Source organism: Tympanuchus pallidicinctus, unplaced genomic scaffold, assembly GCF_026119805.1.
Source record: "Tympanuchus pallidicinctus isolate F22 unplaced genomic scaffold, pur_lepc_1.0 scaffold5, whole genome shotgun sequence".
Classification (NCBI taxonomy): Eukaryota; Metazoa; Chordata; class Aves; order Galliformes; family Phasianidae; genus Tympanuchus; species Tympanuchus pallidicinctus.
The window spans coordinates 26798200-26824899 of NW_026294769.1; the positions used below are offsets into that span (position 1 = coordinate 26798200).

The following is a 26700-nucleotide window of genomic DNA, read 5'->3' on the forward strand; positions in this document are numbered from 1 at the left end:
GAGAGACTGAAGGAACTGGGAATGTTCAGTTCTGGGGAAAAGGAGGCCGAGGGAAGACCTTATTGCTCGCTTCAATACCTGAAAGGTGCTTACAGCGAGAGTGGAGCTGGCGTCTTCTCACTGGTGACAGGATGAGGGAAAACAACCTCAAGTTGTGCCAGGGTAAGTTTAGGTTGGATATCAGGAAAAACTTCTTTATAGTAAGGGGTTGTTAAGCACTGGAATAGGCTCCCCAGGGAGGTGGTTGAGTCACCGTCCCTGGATGTGTTTAAAAAGCATTTGGATGTGGTGCTCAGAGACGTGATTTAGCAGAGGGTTTTTAGTTCGGGAAGTATGGTTAGCTTGTGGTTGGACTCACTGATCTTTAAGGTCTTCTCCAATCTGAGCAATTCTATGATTCTACAAAGTGTTCGGATGTGTACAAGAGGTAACAAAGGGGCCTTGCTTCCGTCTGCTTAGTAAACAAAATTTATGTGTGGGAGTAGATAATTCTGTTTATTATATGCATCTGCATTTTGTTATGTAGCTGCAAAGTCAAATACCAGGAAGGACCTAAGTCAAATATTAGGAAGAAATAACTGAAAGGCTTTTTTTCTCCCCTGCCCCATGTTTTAGATTGCAGTGCTTAAAAGCATCACACTTGAATTATGGGCAGTAGCTATTTTCTATCTCGGGAACGTGTCACCGAAGCATGGTGCATCAAAACAGGAACTTAGGAACGCTACTGGGTGTTCTGACGCATTCCCAAACTGCCAAAGCACTTTAAATGTCAGAAGAAGCGTTATGCAGCGACCCAGTCGATAGATGGCAGTGCTCTCTCCTGCTCTGAGAGACGAAGTCGGTCAATTCCACTGCATTCTGGAAAGTCAGCTGAAGGTGGGAACCGTCTCCGTTCAAAAATCCTCCTTTTTACATTTCTGATCATGTACTGAAAAGCAAAACAGATGTCAGCAGTAGACAGTGTGCAGTCTTTCCAAAGGGCAGAACACGTGACTAGAAGGAGGATGGAGATAATACCATGCTTTGCAAATCTGAAATACATCCTGAAAAATCTTTGTTTATAAAATTACTCTCTAATGACAGTGTGCAAGTTAGAATGGAGAAGGCACCAGGTGCTCCTCCTCATCCTGTGGCATCCTTCTTTGTCAGAAAGGTGTCAGCAGAAATCGCTGCAAGAAAAAAGGTCTGTTTGCACAGCTTGAATTTCGCCAGGAAAGTGGACAGCTTTTTGCTTATTCTTTAGCCAGAAAGCTGAGGTAACTTTTGCCATAATCCATATCAGCTGACATATTATATAGAGGAACCTGTCTGCCCTGACAGGCAAGAAGAGCAGCTCTGGGAAGCTAGTGCCCTAACTACAGGTGTCCTGCTGCTGGGCAGTTGGACTAGATGGCCTTTAAAGGCTCCTTCCAACCCAAATGATTCTGTGATTCTTTGGAAGAGCTGGGAGTACCACCAACTGTTGTGAATGAACTTCATAACTTCAAAGAGAATGTGTCCACATTCCCCTCACTCTGCAAGGCTGGAGGAAGAGATTTTATGCTGATGAGGAACTTTATGCAAAATGTAAACTTGTAAATAAAGATTTCCGTATAACAGAGGGAGAGCTGTGTGTCAGACACGTCTATTTGCAAAGCTTACGCTTTTCCTATTGCCTCCCTGTGACCAGAGTGATAATGTATAACAGGTCTGCAAAAAGAAGAGCATGCTGAGGAGTCCCTGCAAAATATGCTGCCTGAAGCAATCCAACACATGTTTTGTGGTTCAGGGAATGAGTGCAATGACACCGCAGTGTTTCAAGACAGAAAATTACATTTGGGTGCCTGATCATTTAAATAATAAGGAGCTTCTCAACTGCAGAGCCAGTGTCTCTCACTTGAATATGCCCAAAGAGAGATAACGTATCAATAGATATATTGTTCATATAAATTTGAATTCATACGCTCAAATTTCCCAGGAAACTGAGACCTATAATTTGGCACAAAACATACTTGTGTTTTTACCCCTGTCTGCAACATTTACATTCAAGTAACAGACATCAAAACATTTGGCTACAAGGATAGCTTTGGGATTTGCACACGTATGTACAGATATATATCTATGGAGCTCAACTTACTGAAAATATGGCTCAATTATTGCTTTCACGTGGAAGGAAGAATCATGAGGCACCAATTTGTGTGTAAAATTCTGGGGATGTGCATTTTCACACAATAAAAATATGAAGTAAACTGTATAATAGGAACATACTACCATCATTTTAGAATCCTGTATCTCCAGGAGAAATTCATGACATTTTCCTTATTTTAACATGTTAATGACTCCCATAATATCTGAATGCATCCATGAGACTTCAGGCCACTTAATCATCTGTAAAGATTCTTTTCCACATGATTTTTGTGTTTTAGAACTGAAGTGTGGTCAGAAGACTATAAAGTCTGGCAAAGCAATTACCTCAGCATTGGATCTTTCTATCTTCTCCTCCAGTCCTGTAGATAAGCAAGTGGATGTCTTGCAAAACGTTGGAAGATGAGTACTGAGCCCTAGCACTGCTTTTACTTGCCTGGCTCATAAACCTCTAGTTTCCTGCTGCTGCGTTCCTTTGTCATTCCTACTCCAAAAAGGAATTCTCATCAGCAGGCCAAGCTCTCTATGTAGATGTTGGATATTTGATTATTCCAGGATAGCTTGAGTTTGACAGAGAACTAACTAGCAATCTTGACTCACACTCATTTCTTCAGTGCTATAGCCTGTCCTTGGAAGATGGCTCTGATGAAGTACTGTGTGAATATCCAATGACCTACTGAAAAATAATTTTTCTTAAGACAAATATAGATATTATAACCTCCACCCCTTCCCCCCCCCCCCCCCTCCATTTTCACAACTCTAAGAGATTCCTAAACTTCTCCAAGCGAACTTGGTGAAGTATTTTCAGAACTTGGCAGCTCCTCTTATTTATACATGTGAGGACACTTTCGAACAAGTAAGAAATCTTAATGTAACCAAACCTTCAGTCTCCAAAATGAGAATGAAGAGTAGTGCCAAAGCCAGCAGACATTTTTATAAGCTAACCTTTGCAAAGCAGTAGCTTGTTAATAGTAATTTCTCATCTCCCTTGCTATCTTGCAATTTATTCCTCTGCAAAGACATTTTTGGTAAATTTACCCAAAGCAAATGTAATGATGATGTTATATTAAAAGCTCCCAAGCTGGTTAATCTTCAGAGGTGATGGAAAGTTTATGGAGAGAAATAGAGCCAGTGCTAGCCTCTGGTCACAAAATATAAAGGTGTTTATTTTTAACAACATGATTGAAGGTTGTGCTTCACAGCCTATTTTCCACACTATTGCACTGAGGTGTTAGACAGGGAAAAGGCAACAACCTACATGCCCAGTGCTCCCTGAGTGGTATTAGGATCTCAATGTCAGAACTGAAATAATATTCCCCAGTACTTTTTGCTAGGGAGGAACTGTTCTTCGGAGATACTCATACTCAGAATCGTGTCCTGATAACATAACCAAATATGATGCTGGGCTGACACACTGTTGAGCCTTCTCATTCAATAGGCATCATGAGATATAGCAGCTTATTCAATTGTGCTTTTGTGTTTTGTTATTAGCGGGGAAAAAAAATATGCTATTGCAGAACTAGAGTTTATTTAAGGAAGTTTATCTCCGGGGAAGTTTATCATCTCTACTGGTTTAATTACATCACTGAGAGTAAGCTAATTTTAGTCCCTTTGTGAACCTCTATGTGATTTCAAGCATGTTTTTGTTTTTAGCTTAAAATGGTTTTGAAGGTACATATGCTAAACTGAGAAGTGACATTCTAAATACAGTGAAAAGCTTCCTACATATGTTGCTACACTGTTTCAGTAATAGCTGTTTAACAGTATTCCTATGGATGTATTTCCCTTCACAGGCAAATTTTGACTTTACAACAGAGACTCTATCCAGAAACACTCCTTTTTTATTTTCCTGTTGTAGCAGTGCCATGAATTGTGTGCCTGTTCCAAGGCAGGAAGGGAGAGGAGTGTTGATCCAACACGTAATAGATGGTTATGTTGGCTGTACAACTAATTTCACTAATGGAAATTTCACTAATGGAACATAAAATCTCACTGATGGATTCCCACTGGTGATTTTTTAATAGACAGCAGCTCTTTGTAATACACCATTTCTGACTGCAAGCATTTGCAAATTACAGGAGAACCAGAAAATACACTGAGACACCTGATTCTCAATCACCACAAAGATACCCAGTACAATTACTTGCACAAAAATACATAAAAGGAAACGCAGACATAATTTACCTTTAGACCTTTACTCCATCAGAGTGACATGATTGACCTGAGAGCATGTGGAGCCAAGTTTAGAACAGAAACGGCTGTGAATAAAGAGAGAAAACCCAATATTACTTGGAAAGGTGCTAACAATTGAGAAAAGATGTGACTCCAGAATTGCACTCTGTACAGAAAAGGGATGCTGAAAAGGGCAACAATTTTGCACTCTGCAGTGGTGAAGCTGCATCTTGAGCGCTGTGTTGAGATGTAGGGCCCTCACTACAAAAAAGACATTGAAGTTCTGGAGCATGTCCAGAGAAGTGCAGTGAAGCTGTGAAGAGTCTGGAGCACAAGTCTTATTGGTCTTATCTGGGGGAACTAGGATTGATCAATGACATTGATAAAAGATTCAACATGAGCTAGCAATGCATGCTTACAGCCCAGAAGGCCAACTATACTCTAGGTTGCATAAAGAGAAGTGTGACCAGCAGATTGAGGGATGCAATTCCGCCCCTTTACTCCAGTCTTGTGGGACCCCACCTGGAATACTGCATCCAGTTCTGGGGCTCCCAGCGCAAGAAGGATACAGGACTGTTGGAGAGGGTCCAGAGGAGGGCCATGAAGATGATCAGAGGGCTGGAGCACCTCCCCTATGAAGACAGGCTGAGAGAGTCAGGGCTCTTTAGCCTGGAGAAGAGAAAGCTACAGTACAACCTTGTAGCAGCCTTTCAGTCCCTGAAGGGGACAGGAAAGCTGGGGAGAGACTCCAAAGTGCATGTAGCAACAGGACAAGGGGAAAAGGCTTTAAATTGGAAGAGAGTAATTTCAAACTAGATATTAGGAAGAAATCTTTACTGTGAGGGTGGTGAGACAGTGGAACAGGTTGCTCAGTGAGGTTACGAATGCCCCCTCCCTGGAAGCATTCAAGGCCAGGCTGGACAGGGCTTTGAGCAATCTGGTGTAGAGGGAGGTGTCCCTGCACATAGCAAAGAGGTTGGAACTAGGTGATCTTAAAGGTCCCTTCCAACCCAAATAATTTATATTCTGCAAACTTGCAGAACAAGGAGGGGAGACCTTATCACCCTACAACTCTCTGAAAGGAAATCATGGCAAGGTAGGGATCAACTTCTTCTCTGTGGTGACAGCAATAGGATGAGAGAGAATGGCCTTACACTGCAAAAGGGGAGATTCAGGTTGGAAATTGGCAAAAAAAACCCATCTTCTCTAAAAGAGCAGGAATGCAGTGGCACAGGCTGCTGCTGCCCAGGGTGGTGGTAGAGTCACTCTCCCAGAAGATGTTCGAGAACCACGTGGATGTGGCACTGATGGACATGGACAGTGAGCATGGTGAAGGTGGGCTTATGGTTGGACTAGATTGTTTTAGTGGTTGTTTCTAACTTTAATAATTCTCTGATTCCTTGAATTTTAAATATCTCATCCATAAAACTTTACTTCTCTACTTAGAGGTTACAATGTTTTAATATCTTACACCAGATCTCTGCTAAGCCCAGGAAGAATGTTACTATGTGTCTGGTAAAAGGCATATTTTACTGTCCCTTGTTTGTGATTGGGAGTGCAGTATATACATATAGATATTTGTGTTTTGTTGTATATTTACATATCCAGTGATAACACTTTGCAAACTAATAGCAACATCAAGACAATACTATTGAAATATCAGACTTCAAGGACAGCTTTGATGTCTGGGTATATAAATACAGATGCACATGAAGCTCTAGCTTCCCAGAATCTGGCATTGACAAAATTTTAGGTCAGAAGAGAGGAAGAACTAGAGAAGCACAAGACTTAGCACAAAACCCTAGGGAAATACAGCCCTTATGGCAGAAGTGTAGACTGTGCTGCAGGTATCAGGAGGGCCAAAGTTAGGGTGAACAGAGGCCATCAATACAGCTGTTTCCCATCACAACATGGAATATAGATGCAGTGGCTTTAAATTCAAACAACTCAGGGATCTGTTGCTATGGCAGCACCAGATGTCCACTGCAGAACTCCAAATAAAGGTGATGCCATTCCAGTCTTTCCACAAGCACCCATTCTGTTTCAGAATAAAACATCAGAAAGCCATCAGATGTCAATGCTAACACAGCCCCTGCACTGAGCAAAGGTATTGTTTTCAGGAAATGCAGTTCACAGCACTTAGCCTAATGAGAAAAAGCATGACTCATAACACTGAAAAATGTTTCCCAGGGCTTATAATACACTGCAATTAATATTGTTCCTGGAAAACAGCTTCTATTGTTACATAAGTCTGCAGTTGATGATTTTAGGGATAACATATTTCTGTTTCAGTAAGATGAGAAAATGTTCTGTAAAAAGAAAAGGAAATGAACGGTGTTTTATTTATACTTACGTGAGTCCAACTGCTAGCAGAGCATCTTTAGCATCTTCATCCTCTTACTGTCCTAAGCTCTTTTAATCCCAGGGATCTTGCTCATCATCACTGCAAACATTTTTTGCAAAGTAGGATGTTATTTGTGTATGGCTGTTGATTTAACCATGAAGACCAGCTCACTCTATTTTTTGTTTTTCCTCCAGCTTGTCACTTTACTAACCTGTTTCTTGCCACATGGAACTCGAAGAGGAGTTTAAAAAAAAATGTCTGCATGGCCATGGAAGCCTGTGAGCAGGAAGGTTGATCCCTTTAGGAAAAGAGAAATAAATCCATTCAGTGCTGTGACACCAGATTTCTTGAAAATTCTGAGCTGTTTCAGGCTTACAGACTGTTGTGTACATTTTGTTCTGAGTAAGGACCACAGAGTAGGAATAAATAATTTGTACATACTTATGAGCAGCCTGAAAGCAACTCCTAATTAATCACTAAGTAAATAAATTCTTTACTTCCAGAATCAGATTTTAGTATATAAATATATTCTCTTCTGTATAAAGAAGTTCATTCCCAGAACTTGGCAGGTCTCTGTGAACACAATGAAGATGACACGAGTGTCTCATCACATTCACATTAAGACTGTACCCCACATTATTCTTCTCTATCTCCATAGGAGAAGACAGACATTTGCCTTCAGGTTATGGTGGAAAGAACTGCCAGCAACCTCTCTCCAAGACCAGAATTACTCAAGTTAAAGGGAAAATAAATCCCCAAACACATGCATTATTAGTGTTGCTCTGGAAGTAACATTCTTTTCTTGAGAACCAAGTCTAAGACTTGAGTATAAGGGAAGTAAAGGGAAAGTAAAAGAAAAATGGATGGTTCACTGAAAACTATTTCTTGCTATGTTTACCTGAAACTTTTCCAGCATTGAACTGTATAGTATCTTATTGGTTAATTCATTTTCATATTCTTAAACCTACATGCTTCTTTTAACAAATATAAGGATTGAGCTAGATGTATCCATGGTGGGTCCTTCTCTATATTAAAATAAAAGCAGAGTTGTCAAGAGTTCCAAGAGGAAATACAGAGCTTGTTCAGAGGCAGGTAAGCCTCATTTTTTGTACCAAAAAAATTTGTAGAAACTATAACAGACTGAAATCAGTGAGTGAAGTATAAATATGAGATAGAGGAAACAGCACATATTTCATTTACAAACTTATTATGGACTTTTGAAGGTGTCAATGAGCAGATAATTACAATTGTTTAAACACATGGATATTCAAAAATCTTTCAGAAAAAAAAAATCCTTGCAGAAGACACATAAAGCCACCACAATCTAAGACACAAGAGCTCTCATGGACTAACACTGTATCAAAAATAGGAAAAAAATGCCAAGAATTAACATTTTGTTTTTACAGTCAGATTTCACATTTCATTAAGTTCTTGATATTCATCTCATAAGGGTTGCACCTGAGCAAGGAAGCTAAGAAAGCCAGAGTTGATATGCAAAGATTGAATAACTTCCACATGAAAAGAGTAAGTAGTCCTGACCTCTTCAACTTGGAAAACAGTTGTGAGAGGGAAGGAGGAAATGTGATAAGTAGGATACCATAAGTGATGCAAAGGGGATGATTAAGGAGTGACAAATCATTATTTCTCACAGTATGGGAGCTACAGAACACTCAGGGAAATTATTAGGTATCAAATTCAAGATCAAACAAAAGCAAGTTCTCTTTCTATGGAGGTCTTAATTAAGTCATTAAACTCAAATTTGCAGAACATCATTGAGCTAGACTTTAAGTGGCTTTAAAAGTAATTCAGAAACAATTATTAGTGACCCTTCAGCTCATTACATCCTAAATACTAAGATTTCTCTCCCATGATTCATTGCCATTGGCTGGTGTGGCAAACAGAAACCTTGGCTAAAAGGACCTGAGCAGATATGACACTTTGTTTGAATCCGCCTAACGAACAAGCTAAGGAAAACAAGCCCTTCAGAAATCCCAAATGAGCTAGAACTGCATGAACAGCAAACAAAATGTTAGTGTACAGTATCTTGACAGAATATTGTGGTAAGTTTGGCACTGTGCTACTTTGAACCGATTTCCAGATAGTACCCAAAAATTAAAGGTTCACATGAAGAATCTCCTGACACAAGGACTTGACTTTTGTGTTGAGACTTGCTGATGTCTCAAGCACTTGAGTGGTCCCAGGCAGGTGGAGTTATAGCAGCACAAGTTGGGGTGAGAAGTAGCCTCACAGGTAAGCAGCTCTAAAGTACTGGGAAGCAAAGGCCAGCTGAGAGCAGCCACAGCAGGCAGGGACAAAGGACAGCTGTCCCAAGCAAATAAGATGCCATGCTTGGATCAGCTGGCAGCTCCAGCAGTTGGTGTAGTACCAGTTTTGTGGAGATTTGGTTTGCTACTTGATTAGAAGCATGGTTACTCTGAAAGAAGATTAAAAAAAAAAAAAAAAGAAATCCTTCTGGTTGGGCCCAGTAACAGATTATTAATGACTTTGAAGACACTAAGTTGAGGATCTTACTTCTGACACTTATGCCCTGGTAGTCAGACATTTTGATCTGGATGTGACATATTAATTTCTTAACTGTTTCACAAAGAGATCTAAGCATTGTAGATGAAAAACTACAGTAAAACAATGTCATTTTGGCAAACACCTCTAATTAAGAAGAACCCAAAGAATTTTGATTGTCCTTATGGACATTATGACTCACTGCTTGTGCCTTATTGCTATGAATAAATAAACAGATGCTAGTTGCTCAGATTAGCTTCACAAATATATCTTTCCACACAGCTATATAAGAGAGATGGTATGGATTCCTGGGTTATTTATCACATACATGCACTCTGCTCACAAAGAAGCAATGTTGCTTCTGACAGATCCTTGGAGATACCAGGCGAAGTATTCACAGGTAGGCCAATAACCACATACAGAAAGAAGAGCTGAAGTCACCCTACTGATGAAGAGGCCACTTCTCTAGCTGCACAGCACTCCCTCTCAAGAAGCAGCACAGGCACAAGAGCTGTTTTCCCTCCAGTGGCTGTCCTTATAGGAGCACAGAGTGGCTCCATCCTGGGTGCACTCCTTCCGGGCACAGGTGCAAACAATGTGCCTGTGTTCCCTGGGCCAGGCACACCTCTTCACAGGATGCTCCATCACCAGCTCAAGCCCTGATCTAACAGGTCCCATATAACACGAAAGGCTACACGCTATCCCAAATCTTTTGAAGGGAAGACTGATTCCTTTAGCTAAGAAATGACGAGAGGAAGTTTCAAAGGCAGCATCTGTGGTATCTTTTTCAGGCAGACTAGCAAAAACCCACTTTCAGATAGTCACAGCAAACAAACACAAGTACATAAAGCTTCTTTTTTTCCCCCACTCTTGTTCAGCACTCCTTTCTTCCCTAATCTAGTCCAGAAAGGTGGTGCTGGGCCCAGCATCACTTTACATTCAGTCTCATCAGCCTACTGTAGTTTGACCCTTTATCAGGTATCATCTAATGTGAGCAACACTCCTTCCTGTTAAGTGGATCATGTCTAAATAAATCTCAGTGCACCATCTGGCACCTGAGTCAGCAGCAGGCATTGGCTTCCTTGAGAGGAAGAGTACCATTTGAAATAAGCAAGCTTTTTTCTTTTTCTGGGGATAAAACTAAGTGAAGTCCACAGACTAGTTAAAACCTTGGTGACCAAATTTGCTCTGGGAATTGAAAGCAAAAGACAGTGGGACAATGTTTAGAGTATGGTTGACTTATCTTGTGCAAGTCTATACATTAGGATGCTAGAACGTTCTTATCAATGAGTTTTTCTCATACGTATATGAAAAACAACTCCCTGAATTGTCAGATTTCTATCTGAGCTCAAGCTTCCTTCTCCCTACTTTCGGTTCAGTCCAGCTTTCTTTCCTTTATTTTTACTCATCTCAATCATGTAGGATTATGAATCATGTATTCTCCACTCTATATGTTCCTCCATTTCCCCCCATTCTATTTTACCATGGTCAGAGCAAGTCTGCATTCTAGATTTTACTTTCTTTCCCTTCAATTTCACTTGCAACTCCTGGTTCTGAGAAGTTTGTAGTCTGCTCTCAAGGTGTATATAAGAAACAGTGCTCCTTCATTTTCCTCAGGATGATCTAGGGAGGTAGATTTGATTTCTTAATGGTAGTAAAGTACAGTATATAAGAGAGGAAGAAAGAAAGTCCACACTCATACTGCAGAGCCCACTCCCAGAACCAGGTTTGAATGCAGCCACAACATGCTGTAGTGCCATCCTGACATGATTCTGAAAATGTTCTGAAGATATGGCCATATTCATTTATCACCTCCAACCCTGAAAGTAAGATTGCCTTCTGCACAGCTTGGCGCAGTGACAGAACTGGTCCCTAGGTGACTAGCAGATGCAACTGTAACACGCTGCAGTGCAGAATGTGTGGAGTTGCAGCCTCAATAGCCATAATCACAATATGAGGTGGAATGGGGAATGAGGGAGCTGGCAGAGGAGAACAGAAGAGTTTCGTTCTTGCTTCTAGTTCACCCTGGCACCTTCCCCATTTTCTCCTCTAAAGGATTTGAAAGTGGAATGTGTTTTTGATGAAGTTGTTAGTGCTGAGAAACTAGCAACAAATGCTGAACAAGCATTCCATCCTGTTAGCTTAATGCCCTAGAAGATTTTGAAGCAGAAGCCTTCAGGTTTTCATTTTAGATAAAGGTGACGCAGATGAGATTTTTATCCTTGGACTGCAGGCTTCGGTTCAGGCTGCCAGCATGCAGGGAACATAAGAATTGATTGTTCCTTCTGTCTGGAGAATTATGTGGAGACTTATGTGCAAGGCAACAGTTGAAGTGCCATCCTAAAGCCAGGGTAGCAACTGCAGTAGTTTCTTCCCATTCAGTTATAAACCCACAGAGGTTTGCCCTGCATAATATAGTAATCTCAGATAAGATTTCTGATTAGCTACCTATTCCTTCTGCTGCAAATATAAGTAGTTCTGGCAGATTTACAGAGTTGTAAAATGCATGTATATAAAAGGAAAATTTAGGATGTAAGCCTCTAATAGAGACGATGTATTCTGGCTCACTTTGGGAATAAGTATATGGATGAAGTTACAATCAAAGAGCTAAATGAACAGTTTATTCCTGTGGTTCTCACAGGTGATCTTCCTAATACATTTCAACATGATTATTTTTTACTTGTAGAGCACAAATCTCACAGGAGTGCCACTGAACTCAGTGCTATCCCAGATCCTCTCTGCCTCTGATTCTTTTACTGCAGTTAAGTGTCAGAATTTTCTGAGGAGGAATCATGGACTTTAAGATATCTGGCATGCTTCCCGAGCCTCTTTGAACTTAAGTAAAAACAATATCCTAGACTAGATTTGAACCTATTATTACCAAGAAACATCACTTCTTGGGGTGATATCAAGGGAAAAAGTGAAATGAGTGCAGGGGATCAAACCTTGCTCCTAGTTTTATCTGTGACCATGCTGACTTAATTGAAAAAAAATCTTAAGTGTAACATAGGACCAAACATATCACACCATGAGGAAGAGAAAGCAGGATTGTTAAAGGAGTTGTTGCCTTCCTAGAGTGAAGGATGGGTGTTCATTCTATGATTTGCTTTGCTGATAGCAGGCTAAGTTTTTTATGTAAGCCAGTCTACACCTCTTCTTTCAAGAGGCATAATACGATGTACGTGTGTTAGCCATATTCTGGTGTCATACTCAATGACCCTTCAGAGGAATTTAGACAAATAAAACATATTTCTATTGACTCAGATTTGATCTCTACGTGAAAATTTCTTGGCACTGTCCTCCTTCCATCTTCTTAGGAGGCATCCATGAAAATCCAGGTACCTGGCATTAACCTCACCTGTTTGGAATGCCCTATTGGACTTTTGTTGTAGACATCACTACATTCATCCCTGTCTGTGACACAGTGCTGGCACATGTATAATCAACAACCATACAGAGAGGTTAAGCTACAAAGATTACCACGTTAGAGAAGGACAATTAGAAACAAATGGAAAGCTTACCTGTGCCCTAGGCTCACAAAGAAAGACTCCAAGAAGAACAATCTTTGGAGAGAGTTTCCTTCCTCAGTGGCAGTCAGCCCTTAAATAAGGTTTAGTAGAGGTGGAGCCAGGCTCTGCCCCTTCTGATCACACAGGTGAATTGCCGTCACCTGTGCTCCCACAGCTGACTCATTGCTTGCCTCGGGTGATCAATCAGAGGTTCAGGCCGTGATTCAGTATTTCCCATACAGCATACTATCACATCTCAGCCTGCAATAGAAACAAATGAGCTGTTGATTCCTTTCTTTCTCAAAAGAGTTGGGCTGGGGAGAACCAAAATGTTAAGGGAAATACTTCAGGTGACTTTTGCATTTTAAAAACAGTTCTGAGTGAAGAATTTGGTGCTGATTAAGAGTCACGTTTATTAACAGTCACATTGCTACAACTTGAAACCCTCTGTCTACTAGGACAAAGGAAGTGCGAGTCAAAATTTATCTGTCCATTACATTTTTCAGTTCGTTTCCATGTCCTTGGACTCTTTGCCTGTGTACTGAAATAATAAGGATCCCATCTGTAAGAATTTATAAGAATGTAGCTATAATATCTGTTGTTTGTAAAGTTTCTACTACCATTTATCATCTACTGCTTACACTGTATCACAGCAAAAAGGAGGAATGATGGAATTATACCAGAAAATGCAAATTAGAGAAAAGGAGGAAGATAATCAAAGATCCCAATCCATCAGAAAATATACATGTATAAATGAGTATTCTCCATCAATATCCATGGGCTCTGAATGATCTTTTGAGGAAGTTTGCTCCTTTTTAAATCTGATATTTATTCACAACTCAGGTATGCTTATGACTAAATAGCAAGAAATCTTATAGTTTCTAGATAGCATGAGTATTGAAACAATGCTTTGTATTTTTTCTGAGTATATTATTTCCTAAGTATGTTTAAATAAGACATTCTATCAAAATCAATGATCTATGCAAAACTATAAAGGTCACTCTTCTTATTTTCCATATTTGCTAACTTCTGTATTGTTTCACTTAACCAGTTAAAAAAGATGATGATGAGAAAAGATGATGCTGCCTACTACTGATATGGCTATCAAAATATGTCATGCCTTTAGAAAACAATCAGAAGGCTTATTATTCTCACCACTTACTAGCAGGAAGAAATAGAAGGAGAGAATTAAAAATAGATTAGGTCACTTGAGAGATGGCGGAGTATCTTTTTTTCTGCCCTTATTTCAATGCAAGGTCTGTAAGAAAACAGAAGAAAAAAGGAAAGAAAGAAAAAAGTGAAAATCAGTCTCTATGCCTAGAGATGAACGGGCCAGACAGGAAAGCCTATGATGAAGTGTCATCTGCTAGCACAAGATTGTTTCCTGAGCTGGAGCTATCCCAGGCAATGGGCTTTTACATTTTAACAGTATGTATTGTCGGTCTACGGTTCACTAGTGATTAAAATATATCTTTTTCCTCTTAGACCGTTCTAGCCTTTCTTCAGTTTTAGCACCCAGTTCCTTGCTGTTAAGTACTTCTGTCTTTCCAGACGGTTCTTCTTTCCTTGGTATTTTTATCCTTTCTATATGAGACTGTCAGAGCCTCTCAAACTTGGCTTACTGCTGTTCTTACTGGAGTCAATATGTAGAGTGCTCTATGTTACAGCTTTTTGTTTGTTGAAGTCAGTGGATATGGCTGTTTTCCTGACAGGTGCTGTGGAAAACTGAACTGTTGTTTTTGGATTCAACTTTGTATGGAAATTTACAATTGCTTGTGTTTCTTGGCAACTGGAGCAGCAAGGAAGAAGCTCTCACATGCAGAAAATCAGCTATGACCTTGTTTTGGAATTTAAAACACAGTGACACAAACTGTGTCAGAAAAAAAAGAAACAGGAGAAGAAAAGTAAAAAGAAAAATGAAATCATCAGCTCACATTCTCACAAGCAGTAAACACAATCTTTCCCACTGTAATGGTAATGTGAAAAAATCAAATAGGGTGATAGTTATTTTCCAACAATAATGCTGGTGTTGATTTTTAGTCAGCACAGCCTATGCCAACATCGTGCCTAATTCAGCCATTTTTAAAGGTATTGAGCTCAAATTAAAATCACTCTCATGTAGGCAGTTCTATTTGCCCCTACACAACCTGAGCTCCTCCCACTCAACTCTGCCTGAGAGTGGAGCTATTAAGAATTCAGTGACTACTCCCAACATCATGATTCAGATTCTCAAGGAAGCCTTCCTCAGAGAAAGGGAGAGCTTGCATTCAAGTGCCTTTCCACACTGGTTTCAAAAGTCTTGTTCACATTACAATGGAATCATGTCTAAAACGAGGAGAACAAAGCAAATTTTATCACATCTGTAGTCCAGGAGCTTGGTCTCGCAATCATAAATTTAACTTTATTTCTCTTATTTCCTCGTACAATAAATGTTTTACTCTTAAGAATAATACATTGCACTTTTTCCTTTTATGCAAACTCAGAAAATCTTGCTAGTTGAACTAAACTTTAGTAACACAGAATAAAAATATTCCTTTTTCATAGACGGTACACATTTTTAAGAAACTGCCCAATGAAGGAATGTAGAATTTTATTGCTATGACTGTTATATCTGTTATACCTCAGATTATCTCCTGGGATGACCAGTAAGTTTTGTAAGTAATGTTTTTCATTAGTTCTGATAGTGACTGAGATGTTGACAACAGACCCCCCAAATTTTTTTTATAATAAGTTTCCAGGAGAAAATGAGAAAATCATCATAGCTTCCTGGATGAATAAACAATGCACAGAAGTGAGAAATCTGCATCCTTTCCTCAGAGAAGACCAGGAGGTTTCAAGAACTCTGCTCTGCCGGGAGCTTGCTGCTACTTGTTCCAGAGCTACCTTGGTGACCTTCCCATGCAATTCTATCTTTCCTGAGCAATTTGATGTCCAAGCACCACTTTTTGAGTACCAGTGATCTCAAATCTCTTGTGGAACAAAAGGATAAATATGAGCATCAGAGTCCTGACCATAGTAGGAGGCTCTGCAGCTTCTTTGCCCACCACCAAAGTGGTTCATTTGTTTGGGCTGAAGGCCAGCTCTGATGTAGCGCAGCCGTCTAATCTAGGGCTGAACTGCTAGGAAAAGAGTTGTGTGGAAAACTGGGATAACTCTCTTCAAAAACATTCCCCTCCTTGACTTGGGAGTTGCACTAAAGGCCCTTGGTCTTTGCCTAAGCTATCTGTAGATAGGTCTGTGCCACTCTGATGCCTTGGTGGTTCTGACCCTGTCTGACTCACTTGATTTTCCAGCTTGACTTCAGTCTTGCCTTGTCCCTGCAGGTTCTTCTCCGCCAGTCTGCAATCTTGGCAGGTTTGGCTTAACATCTCAGAACTAGCTGTGTGCTTTATATTTGATACTGAGGGACTGCGCCTCACCGGTGTAGATAGCACAGAGAAGAAACCTGACAGAGGAATTTGTAAGAGCTAAAGTCTCAGCTTTGCCAGAAATAATCTTAGATTTTAAACATTCACACTTGTAAGTTTTGTCAAAGCCAACATTATTTGGTTGTGTCTGAAGAATGACAGAAAGACAGATGTGTATGTGAGAAGCAGGAGCCATGAGCTGAGGAAGCCTGGAAATGAATTCAAATTGGATTAAATTAAGGAATGCAAACTAATGCACTGGAGAAAAATAATCCTACCTATACTTGCACAGAGATAGATTCGTCATTACCCATTATGACTGGGAAAGAAATCCTGCAGTTTCTGCATTTAGCTCTCTGAAAACATCAGTGGAAAGAAAAGAGCAAATCAAATGACAGAAATTACTGAGAAAGGAGGAAGTAGCAAAATAGGAAACACTGCTATGCTCCAGCATCAATCCATGAATAGTGTGTGCAGCTTTAGTTCCTTTACCTCTAAGAAGATGGAGTGTAACTTAAACAAGAAATAATAATGGAACAAACAAATAAACAAAAAACAGAAAAAGGATGATCTCTTTCTTGCAGTAGCCTTGATATGGTAGCGAATATTTACATGATTTTTTCAGTGGCCCCAACATTCTTATTAATGGTTTCAATCCCTTTGAAGCTGGCTGTGAGCAGAACTCTGTGTTGGGTTTTCAGCACTTTGGGTTTTCTCTGCGGGCAGTTAGACAGAGGTCCTTACAGTATTCTTGAGGCAGTTTCGACAGCTTTGTCTAGTCATGATTAGTGCTTATTTTAGACAAAAGCATGTCAAACATATAGCTAGGAAATTGCTGCAACCATCTGTCCACACAAATAAAATTTCCATTTTCCGTTTATTTTGCCAGCCAAAGAGCCATCAGGACACAAACTTTTATGTCCCATATGGACCTCTCTCACACAGATGAGAAAATGGAGCTGTTTGAATTACCATGGATATGGACAACGACTGAAATGACAAACCTTTCAGTCTTATGGATTTTCTGATTTTATTGCAAGATAAATATATTCTTTCTACTTCCTCAGCACTGGTGCAGCCATCCATGGATTACTGGGTCCATTTCTGGGTTCCCAGTACAAGAGAGGTGTGATCATAGTGGACAGAATCATCGAAGTGCCACAGAGATAATGGGAACTGCAACATGCCTACTATGAGGAGGGGCTGAGAGAGCTGGGGCAGTTCAGCCTGGAGAAAAGGAGACTTAAGGGGATCTCATCAATGTCCGTAAGTACCTGAGGGAAGGTGCAAGGAAGGCAGAGCCAAGCTTCTTTCAGTAGAGCCCAGCACCAGGACAAGAGGCACATCTGAGCGGCAGGCAGCACTTCTGTGCTGTGCAGGTGACGGAGCACTGGCACAGGCTGCACAGAGGCTGTGGGGTCTCCTCCTTGGAGGTCTGCAGAAGCCGCCTGGCCGTGGGCCTGAGCACCCTGCTCTGGTGGCCCTGCTGCAGCGGGGCTGGGACTGGGGGACCCAGCAGGCCCTGCCTGCCTCAGGTGTGCTGGGATTCTGTGATTATCTGGTTAATGCATGCATTCACTTTACAAGTATTTCAAGTAAATGCAAACAGTAGTTATTCCTTTTTTAAAAAATCAAATATTTTACACACTTCCAAATCAGAAGCCACTGTATGACCTCACAAATTTGTAACAAGGTAAGTTCTTTTCCTTTTAAAATTTAGAATAATTCCAATTTATACAAGAAAGAGAGAGAGAAGAGTCTATCCCTATGTTTCCAGCTGGAGGTCTTTATATTCAAATTGTCTTTCTAGATTTCTTTTTCCCTTTCTATACATTTATTTGCAGTAGTTGTAATCATTACAAGTATTTCACAGTATTGAGGAAGCTTCAAGTAGTGCTCTACTAAGAAAAAAAAGCTAGTTCCCCTTTCCAATGTTCAACCCCAAACCATGCCACTAAACAGGCCAGATTTTTCATCTGCTGTCATGCTCCATTGCACATTCCAAAGAAATCTAGCATTAGAAAGTGAGAGCTGATATCTCTGGCAGTCAGAAATCAAGCAGGCTTTAAGCCTTCGGGAAATTATTTTGTGGAGACAGTGCTTTAGAAGTGTGATAGCGCTACATGTTGCAGAATCCTCATTTGTTACCTATCACTTTGTCAAGTGTTTGTATACGTGGCTCCTATGTTACAACAAACTTGAAACTGTAACCAAAATGGGAATAACTGTGCTGGCATTAGAGATTTTGCCAAATCAGCTTCGCATGACCTACTAATACATTTCATACTTTGCTGATAGACTATAGAGCACACCTCCTTCCTTTGGGAGTGTCATCACTCAGCAAAATGCTAAAAACAGCTTCAGAGAGGATTTAGCATCACTAGTACTGTATGATTATTTCCTCTGTACGTATATGTTTGTGACAGTTTTGGCAGCTGCTTTGGAAAATCGACTGTACATTTTCCCTTGACGTTTCCCTCCTATCATTGTCTAAAACAATGAGTTTTGGACAAAATTAGGTCCACGTAGGGCAATAGCTGTGTGGGTTCAGCTGAGATAAGACAGAAAAAGTTTTCTTCTGCTTGCTGCTACTGGCCCTGAAGCTGCCAAATCCCACTCCCTCTGCTGCTCTGAGCTCGGCAAATGGCCCCAGCCATTGTCAAGCACTGGGGGTCACTGAATTTGGCTCTGTGAATTAGAGCAGTGCAAATCTGACAGCACTCAAACAGCAAAGACCGAGGGGCAGGGCCATAAAAAATCTGGTATCTACTGACCTGCTTATGTTCAGAATACAGAAATAGGTATCACTGGATGTGTGAAAAAAAATTCCCTTTGTGCAAAGGGTTCAAGAGGGAATTCAATCCTCTTTCTGAGAGACAATTTCACACAGTTCCTGGTGAGATAAAGATTGAGGCTCAAAATAGTTACAACACAGTCTAGAAAAAATTGAATTAGAGGCAAGGTAAGTGAAAAGGTCTTTTTTGTAAGCAGTAGAAATATACCCCTGAAATTGAAAGAAAAATATTGCTGGTCTGAAATTGGTCTGTATTTTTAAATAGAGTTTAAATAGGACAGATTTGAACTGAGAGAAGTACATAAAAAATAAATCTAAAAATAGCTAGCCACTATTAGCAGCTGCCAAACATGCCTTGGAATTCTGATATAATTCAGTGTGGTCTGGAATGGACCCTGTACTGCAAATCACAGCCCTTGGGTGCCAAGGTAATAATGAGATATGTCAGAAACTGTGCAAAAATTAAAAATCAGATAATACTATGGGCACACTGAACAGACATAGAATTAAGGACACTTGGAGGACTCCATCAGAGCTCTAGTGAGCTCTCAAGTGAGAGGTATTTGTACTCTTTTGTCCCCTGGGCTCCTCTCCACACAGCCCTATGATCCTGGGTGCTGGTGGGGATTTGAACTAGCAGAGTTCTGGGAATCTGCTGGCAGGCGTATTCCCTGAAGTTAGATTTGCTCAGCATCAAAGGAATAGGTTTGGTCTTCTCTCAGAACTGAAGTATTATTCAGTTACTACTTGTATTTCAGCATAGCCAGGGAAAGAAGTTGAGAACAAGGCCCCAGCAATGGTAGACTCCTTCTCTTCTGGATCAGCAACGTTCCACACAAATCAATATGCTTCATGCTTCCAAAGGTGATGCAAGGTCCTGGATCCTCTGAATCCTCCTTGTGCCTCCTTGAGAATCCTTCATTGCAGTTGAGTCTAGATTAATGAACATGTCAAGTGTCAGTGTCTCTTGTCCAAGTGTATTGACTAGGGATATGATTCAAATGCCAAGACAAGGACGTCGGCATAGCCATTCGGTCGTAGACATTTACTTACCTAGATCCAGTGGGGAGGGCAGGACACATCAACTGCTCACCGAGGTTCTGTGTGCCACATCTTCCAGTCCTGTGTGCTTCTTAGACTTCTGAAGGGATCTCAGATGGTAATAGATGCCTGTGTGTGAGCAGCCGAATTAAGTCCCAGCCCAAGTACATCCTGTCTGGTCTCTGGAGGGATCTTTGCCTTGCAGCAGGCCACAAATTCCACGTGAACTGAGTAACAGAATGTCAAATGAGAATCTCAAATGGCACAAGATAGCTAAGATTTAGGAAACTGAATTGACTTTTTAATCACCTTTGTGACAGTGGTGCCACAGAGAGCTGCCTTGTCATAGACGCCTACAGCGTATGCACCTAAATTTAGGTGTCTGAATCATGTCTTATAAATGCAGTTTAATCACAGCACCAAGGATGCTTTCTTTTTCTGAGTTGTAGCATCCATGACCCACTTGAGTTCATGATCTTAAGGAATATGGGCCTGGCAATAAACAGTCAGGACCCTGAACTTCAGAAGAGGGATATTCCAGCTGTTTAAGGAGTGGCCTGGAAAGAATTCAGGGATTCCACCTGGACATGAATATGGAGATACGGATTTGAAAGCTGAAATGTTAAGTGAATAAATAATTGCTTGGATGGTCACAGCCAATGTGTTATGGTCAACAGCTCTACGTCCAGGTAGAGGCCATTCATGTGTGATATCCCCCAGGGGTCTGCTTTGGTATCAGTGCTCTCCAACACCTTTACCAAGGACTAGATAATGTGGATTGAGTGTACCCTCAGCAAGTTCTGCTGATGACACAAGCTCATGGTGCTGCTGATAAAATAGAAGGAAGGGACACCAACTGGAGAGACCTGCACATGCACGAAAAGTGGGCCAGTGAGAACCTAATGAAGTTCAACAAGGCCATGTTCAAGGTGTTGCATTCAGATCAGGCAATCCCAAATATGAGAACAGAGTAGGAGAAGAATTCATTGAAAGCAGCCCAGCAGAGAAGAGCTTGGGAGTTCTGATCAATGAAAAGCTGGACATGAGCCAGCAGTGTGCACCTGCAACCTGGAAAGCCAGCAGCAACTGAACTGCATCAAAAGAGGGGTGACCAGCCAGCAGATAGAATGTCCTATCTAGAGTACTGCAGCCAAGTCTGAGGCCCACAGCATGAGAAGGATTCAGATCTGTTGGAGTGGGTCCAGAGGAGGGCTGCAAAGATGCTCAGAGTGCTGGAGCACCTCTCCTATGAAAAAAAAGACCAAGAGAGCTGGGTTTGTTCTGTCTGGAGATGATTCTTCAGTCTAAACAATTCACTGTACAGCACTAACATGACATGAATCATGCAAAACTCCAGGTTAACTCCTTGGTACAGCACTCTGCATGGGATCTGCATATATATCCACATGTAAAAGCATTCAAAAGAGTACAAGAGTATGAACAAAGCTAGTTGCAATCAAAGAAATTCAGGAAATATTTCTGGTTATTAAAAAAAAAAACAAACAAAACAAACAAAACAAAACACCTTTTCCTGGCATTGTTTCACACAGTTCATGAAACAAATGAATAGGAACACCTTCATATAACTCTCTTGCAGTGTAGTACTGTGTTGAAACAAGAGCTGATGCATACATTTCTTCTAACTTCTAGAAAGTGTTTTTGAAGGTACTTAGCATAATTATTCTCTTGTAATTCAAGTATGTACCAGACCTGGCAAGCTGTATCTCCTTCCCTAGAGATTTGCTGGGCAGACACATATTGAATCTTGAGTTATTTTCTGCTATCAGTGTGCAGCTTGTGGCTGCAATACCCTATTTCAGCTTAAAGCTGTATGCAGTACTTCATGGAATTTTTATTTCTGCTGCTAGAGCTACTCATTTCTCACTGATGGAAAAGGCACTCAAGGCACCAAGAACTCATCTGCCACTGCTGGAGGGGAAAGGCCCATAAACACTTCCTAGTGTCAGGAGCTTTAGTTTTCATATCATAGTCTAAATGGCAGAAATTCAGCTTGCTCCAGCATGGTATCTCATTGGAGCTGCCCCTGTACCTCCAAGTCCTCCAGTATAGGGTCCTCAAAAGCCAGATCTATCATACCTGGCAGCTGGTCTGACACCTACCTCTAAAACTGATTCTGACTTCCAGAAATGGCTGCAAGTGGATGTCAGGTACCAGGTCGCTGCCCAAGATGGAGAAGGCCAGCAGTAATGATGCAGGGACTGTCTGCCAGCAACAGCTGTAAGATGAACTCTGCAGCATCCAGTTAATGTGTGACCAATGAAGTATTTGTAGCAGGTTTGTGCTGATGAAGGAAGCAGTGCAAGCCCCCAAGTGTGGGATGGGATCTAGCCTTTCTGTGGACTTTCCCAGATGTCAAATATAATGCTGCCCCAGTGAAAGGACTGGATAGATAATTATATTTTCCTAGACTGAGTTAACTGTATCTCCACCCTCTTTCAGTTTTCTTAAGTATTCCCCAGTTATGAGATCACAACTGTACACCAGCAAGATGTGAACTACTTCATATAAACCCAGGCTTTACCTCAGCTGAAATTTCAAGAGTAAATTCTGCAAAAGGCTGGCTGGTTTTGTCCCCGTTGCTGCTTAATGTGGAGTACTTGAAGGTTGCAACTGTTGAAAGTAATGTAAAGTCATTGGAAACTGTTCTTGAAATAGTTAGAAAATGACAAGCAATAATCAGTAGGAGAAGGTATCCGGTAATATTTGTGCTATTTTGCTACAGACATTCCCATAAGCTTGAAGGAACCTGAAAGACCACTGGCTCAGTGAGCCTCAGAACTTCAGCACATTCTTTTATTTAATTAAGAGCCTTGTAATACGTTAAGACTGCTACTGGAACTCTTTTTATTATAGCAAGAAAATACCTCTTCCCTGAAGAGCTTACAATTTACATAAGGCAAATGTTGTACATTTTCTGTGTGTTTTCTCTAAATGTACTATCTGTTGCAAATTTAGAATGGCTCAGTAGATGGGGCTGGAATTATTTTCCATTAAGTGAAAAGTCCTATCAGGCTCCATGTATTCAGCCAGCAAAGTGTTTGTGGGAAACCCTATTTTTAAAAAGGTTCTTTAAGAGGTGTTTGGAATTACTTGTGCTGCTGTGTCACAGAACATGGCTCAATGTATTTTTCACACAGATTTTGGAAGATTCCTATCAGCCCCTGGGCTTTGAGCGATTTCTGAACTACAAATGAGCTTATATGAATAGCGTGAAGAAATGATAACCAGCAGCTATCTTGTTAGTGGTTGCATGATCAGTCCTTCAGCTGCTACACTAACTTAGTGCACAAAGTCCAAGGACAAATACAAAATGCAGTCCTTACAGTTTCACATTCAGTCAGTTTGTTCTCAAAATTAAATAAATAAACACTTTATGAAGAAACATATTTTGTAAAAGGTCCTTTCAAAGCCAATTGAGCTATCCAGGAGCTGATGTATCTCTGGAAAGATTTCCAAGTCCTATAGCATGAGTAACATGCTGTATCTGCTCTGGGATCACTCTTTAAGAGAGAATTGGTGCTGATACACCTCGCCTGCCCCACTGTTACAATGAAGCCCATTTGCTCGTGCATTAGACATTGCAAAGAAACATTCTATGCCCTTTACTCTCTGGTGGGAATTAGCTTCTGTCTCTTTTTCTTCCAAGTACCATGAAGACTTGAACGCTTCAGTATTGTGAGAGCTGTCAGGCAGCAGGTACTACTTATAAGCCCAGTTTAAATGTCAGAGTACTCATTTAGACCTTCAGGAAATCTTAGGCCACATCAGGTTTCAAAAGCCAGTAAGGCCACTGAAATACTTTAATGTATTCAGTCCAAATTTTGGAAATAATCCTCTAAAAATATAAGTAAGGACCATCGTGACCAGTGGCAGGCTGAAGCAATTGACCAAATCCTTTCCCAGAGCTTTTCTCCCTTACTCAGATTCTTCCGGGGACAATTCTGTGCCTTTGTCTCATATCTCTGCAAACAAACGTACTCTTAAAGTATGTAACATGGTAAACTGTAGTGTAACTGATTATGGGAAACTTGCAGGAAAATTTTATATTTGCCTTTACATGGCTGTTTGCCAAAATCAGCAGGCATTATAAAATGAGTATGTAAGAGCCAGAAATCCTCCAAATAGGCATGCTCTTATATGCACATTGAGATAAGCCCAAAGTTATTAAGTTATTAAAATGTGCTTTTGTCAGTTATGGTTCTAAACCACATCTTTCAATTATTACTGAGGGAAAAAAAACCAAACAACAGAACAATGGTATTCCATAAATAGGGCTTTTGGATAAACCTTTGACATCCAGGATTACATGATTTAGCCTCTAATTTCCAACATCTGCTTTAGATTGACCAGCAGATATTGTCAATACCAATTAGCCTGGGGCTTAGCAGCTAAATCATAACTGTGAATCTTGATGATTGCATGGCTCTTAGCCTCCAATTTCTGAGCTGTTATTAACAACACCACATTTAGTTGTGGCTAATAAACTTGGTGTTTTATTAAGTTTAAGGCATATGCAGATTTGCAACAATCTCATTATTTTCTTTCTGCTGCCCTTCAGCTGGATTACAGTACAGTTTGCATTGCTTTGCCCATTGGTGGGTGAAATTTTCTGTTAGTCATCCAAGCAAAAACCAATGCAGAGAACTCTGCATGAAGTTGACAGTAAAAAAATACTGCATGCAAGAAAAAGAACATGTGCTTTTAAGAACTCTACTGATAATGTTGACACCTCTTCCAAAGCCCAAACTACTTCTGGAGAGCAGGGCTTACCTTTGTCTGCCTACTGCTTCTCTCCACTGCATCCTTCTCCTTTCACTGACTGTGAGGCACTCCGCAGCTCTGCTGGCAAAAGGGACAATAAACCACACACACACACAAGGGCACATGACTTTGGTGTCAGCAATAGCATTCACTAAAGACTAGAGGCGTGATAAAAACAATAAGGTTCATGGCTTTTTGCCAGCTGGCAAATATAAGCTTTTGTAGGACTTGATCTGTAGGATGAACGTAGAACTAAACAAAACATCTCTCTTCCCTGTTCTTAGCTAGATGAGAGCCAACATTTGAACAGTTCAACTAGTAGAAAATGTCTTAATAGGAGTTAAAAGTAGTAATGTTCATAGAGGCATCCTCTTCTTCTGCAAGCAGTCATCAAATTAGAGAGAAGTGTTGCTCAGGGTAGGTTACCTCCTTTGGAGTATGAGCTTGTGTACAATCAGTGAATGTACAGCTGTTACAGTTATGAAGTATACCAGAGAGCCTGCCTACGTAGCAATTACATCAAAGCAGAAAAGATAGGTTGCTTACCTGTATCCTAGGCTCACTTATGAAACTTCAGCAAAGTGGATCTCCAGAAGAGATCCTTCCCTACTGGCAGTCAGCTCTTAAATGGGTATAGGAGAGGTGCAGCCAGGCTCCATCCCTTCGGCAGCACAGGTGAATTGCCTTCACCTGTGCTCCCATGGCTGACTCACTGCTCACTCAGGTGATCAGTCAGAGGTTCAGGATGTGATTCAGCAGTTCCCATACAGCTTGCAAGGAGGAGATCCTCCACTTCACGCTGAAGATCTGTAACATGTCTTATTTCTACTGACTTTCTTCATATAGAAACTGCAGCTCCCAACTTGTAAATCCTGCTTCTCAGAGGTAGCCCTTGGATATGTATAAGCACCAGAAGCATACTCAAGAACTAGGAGTCACATCCATGTCCCCCATATGGCTAGTGATGAAAGAAGCTATTGAGGACTTTTCCTGCTGCCAGAAGTGTCATGGACTATAGGTTCAAATTTTATTTTCCATCAGTCCTCAGGACCATGTTTAAGAAACTCTCATTGGTGGTGTGTATGTCAAGTGCTGTTCCCATGCTTCTCTAAGTGGTTGATTCCAGGTCAACAGTTTCAAGAGTTGAGAGAGTTCAAATCTCCTGAGAAGAGAAAAGTACAATCCATGAAGGTGGAAAGATTGGGTTATGGAACAAATCCTCATCTGGATGAAGCAATCTGCTCAGATATAAGCATTTTTACATATGGAGGAACTGTACCTAGGGGCAGAAATAATCCACATTTTTAATTTAACTTCATGCTATGTCACAATTCCCATGTTCAATACAACATTACAACTCTCTGCAGAAGATCATGTATCTTCATTATATCTGGCCAGAAAATTAAAAGAAAAATATTTTAACTCATTTTTTTTATATGCAACATTGCATACTAAGACCTTGCTTTTCTCTAAAGCATAGAAAAAAAGAAGGAAAGTATAATTAGATGTCACAGTGCTGTGATTGTTTCTAATTCATTGGACAGATTAGTTGTCAGCAGGATAAATGAATAATCCAGAGACAACTCATATTACCATATTTATGTGAGTGGGATTTCTAAAAGAAAAACAGTCAATAAAAATGAAATTGAAAATGAAAATATTGCTACAGAACAATATTACAAATGCATGCTACAAGTGAAAATAAGATGTAATAAAAAGTGAAATGTGAAGGCTTTTAGATCTTCCTAGTATTGTTTATAAGTTACATAGTTTATATGCCAAGTATCAGCTCAGCATTTACAGCACGCTCTCTAATTTAATCTGTTTTTATTTAGACATGAGATGAGTGATATGGGTATAAAATGAGTAGATCTTAAAAATATATATACTAGTTCTAATAGCAATGGAGAAAACAGTTTGTTATGCTTAAGCAAGATGCACAGTCTGGAATAGATGTGGGCATTTGTACAAGGCATTTTGAAAAAAAAAAGGTCCCATCTCCTCAAC

The 26700-nt window shown here is 40.4% G+C and overlaps 1 long non-coding RNA gene across 1 annotated transcript; it reads right to left on the reverse strand.

Annotated features, from left to right (window-relative positions):
* Positions 1-36: 36 nt before the first annotated feature.
* Positions 37-26054, reverse strand: LOC128090940 (uncharacterized). Its single transcript, XR_008211155.1, has 6 exons — positions 25240-26054; positions 24703-24774; positions 12682-12930; positions 6852-6938; positions 4309-4382; positions 37-2800 (listed from the first exon to the last, which is right to left on the reverse strand). It is a non-coding gene; the product is annotated as an uncharacterized LOC128090940 (long non-coding RNA).
* Between the last annotated feature and the right edge of the window lie 646 nt (positions 26055-26700).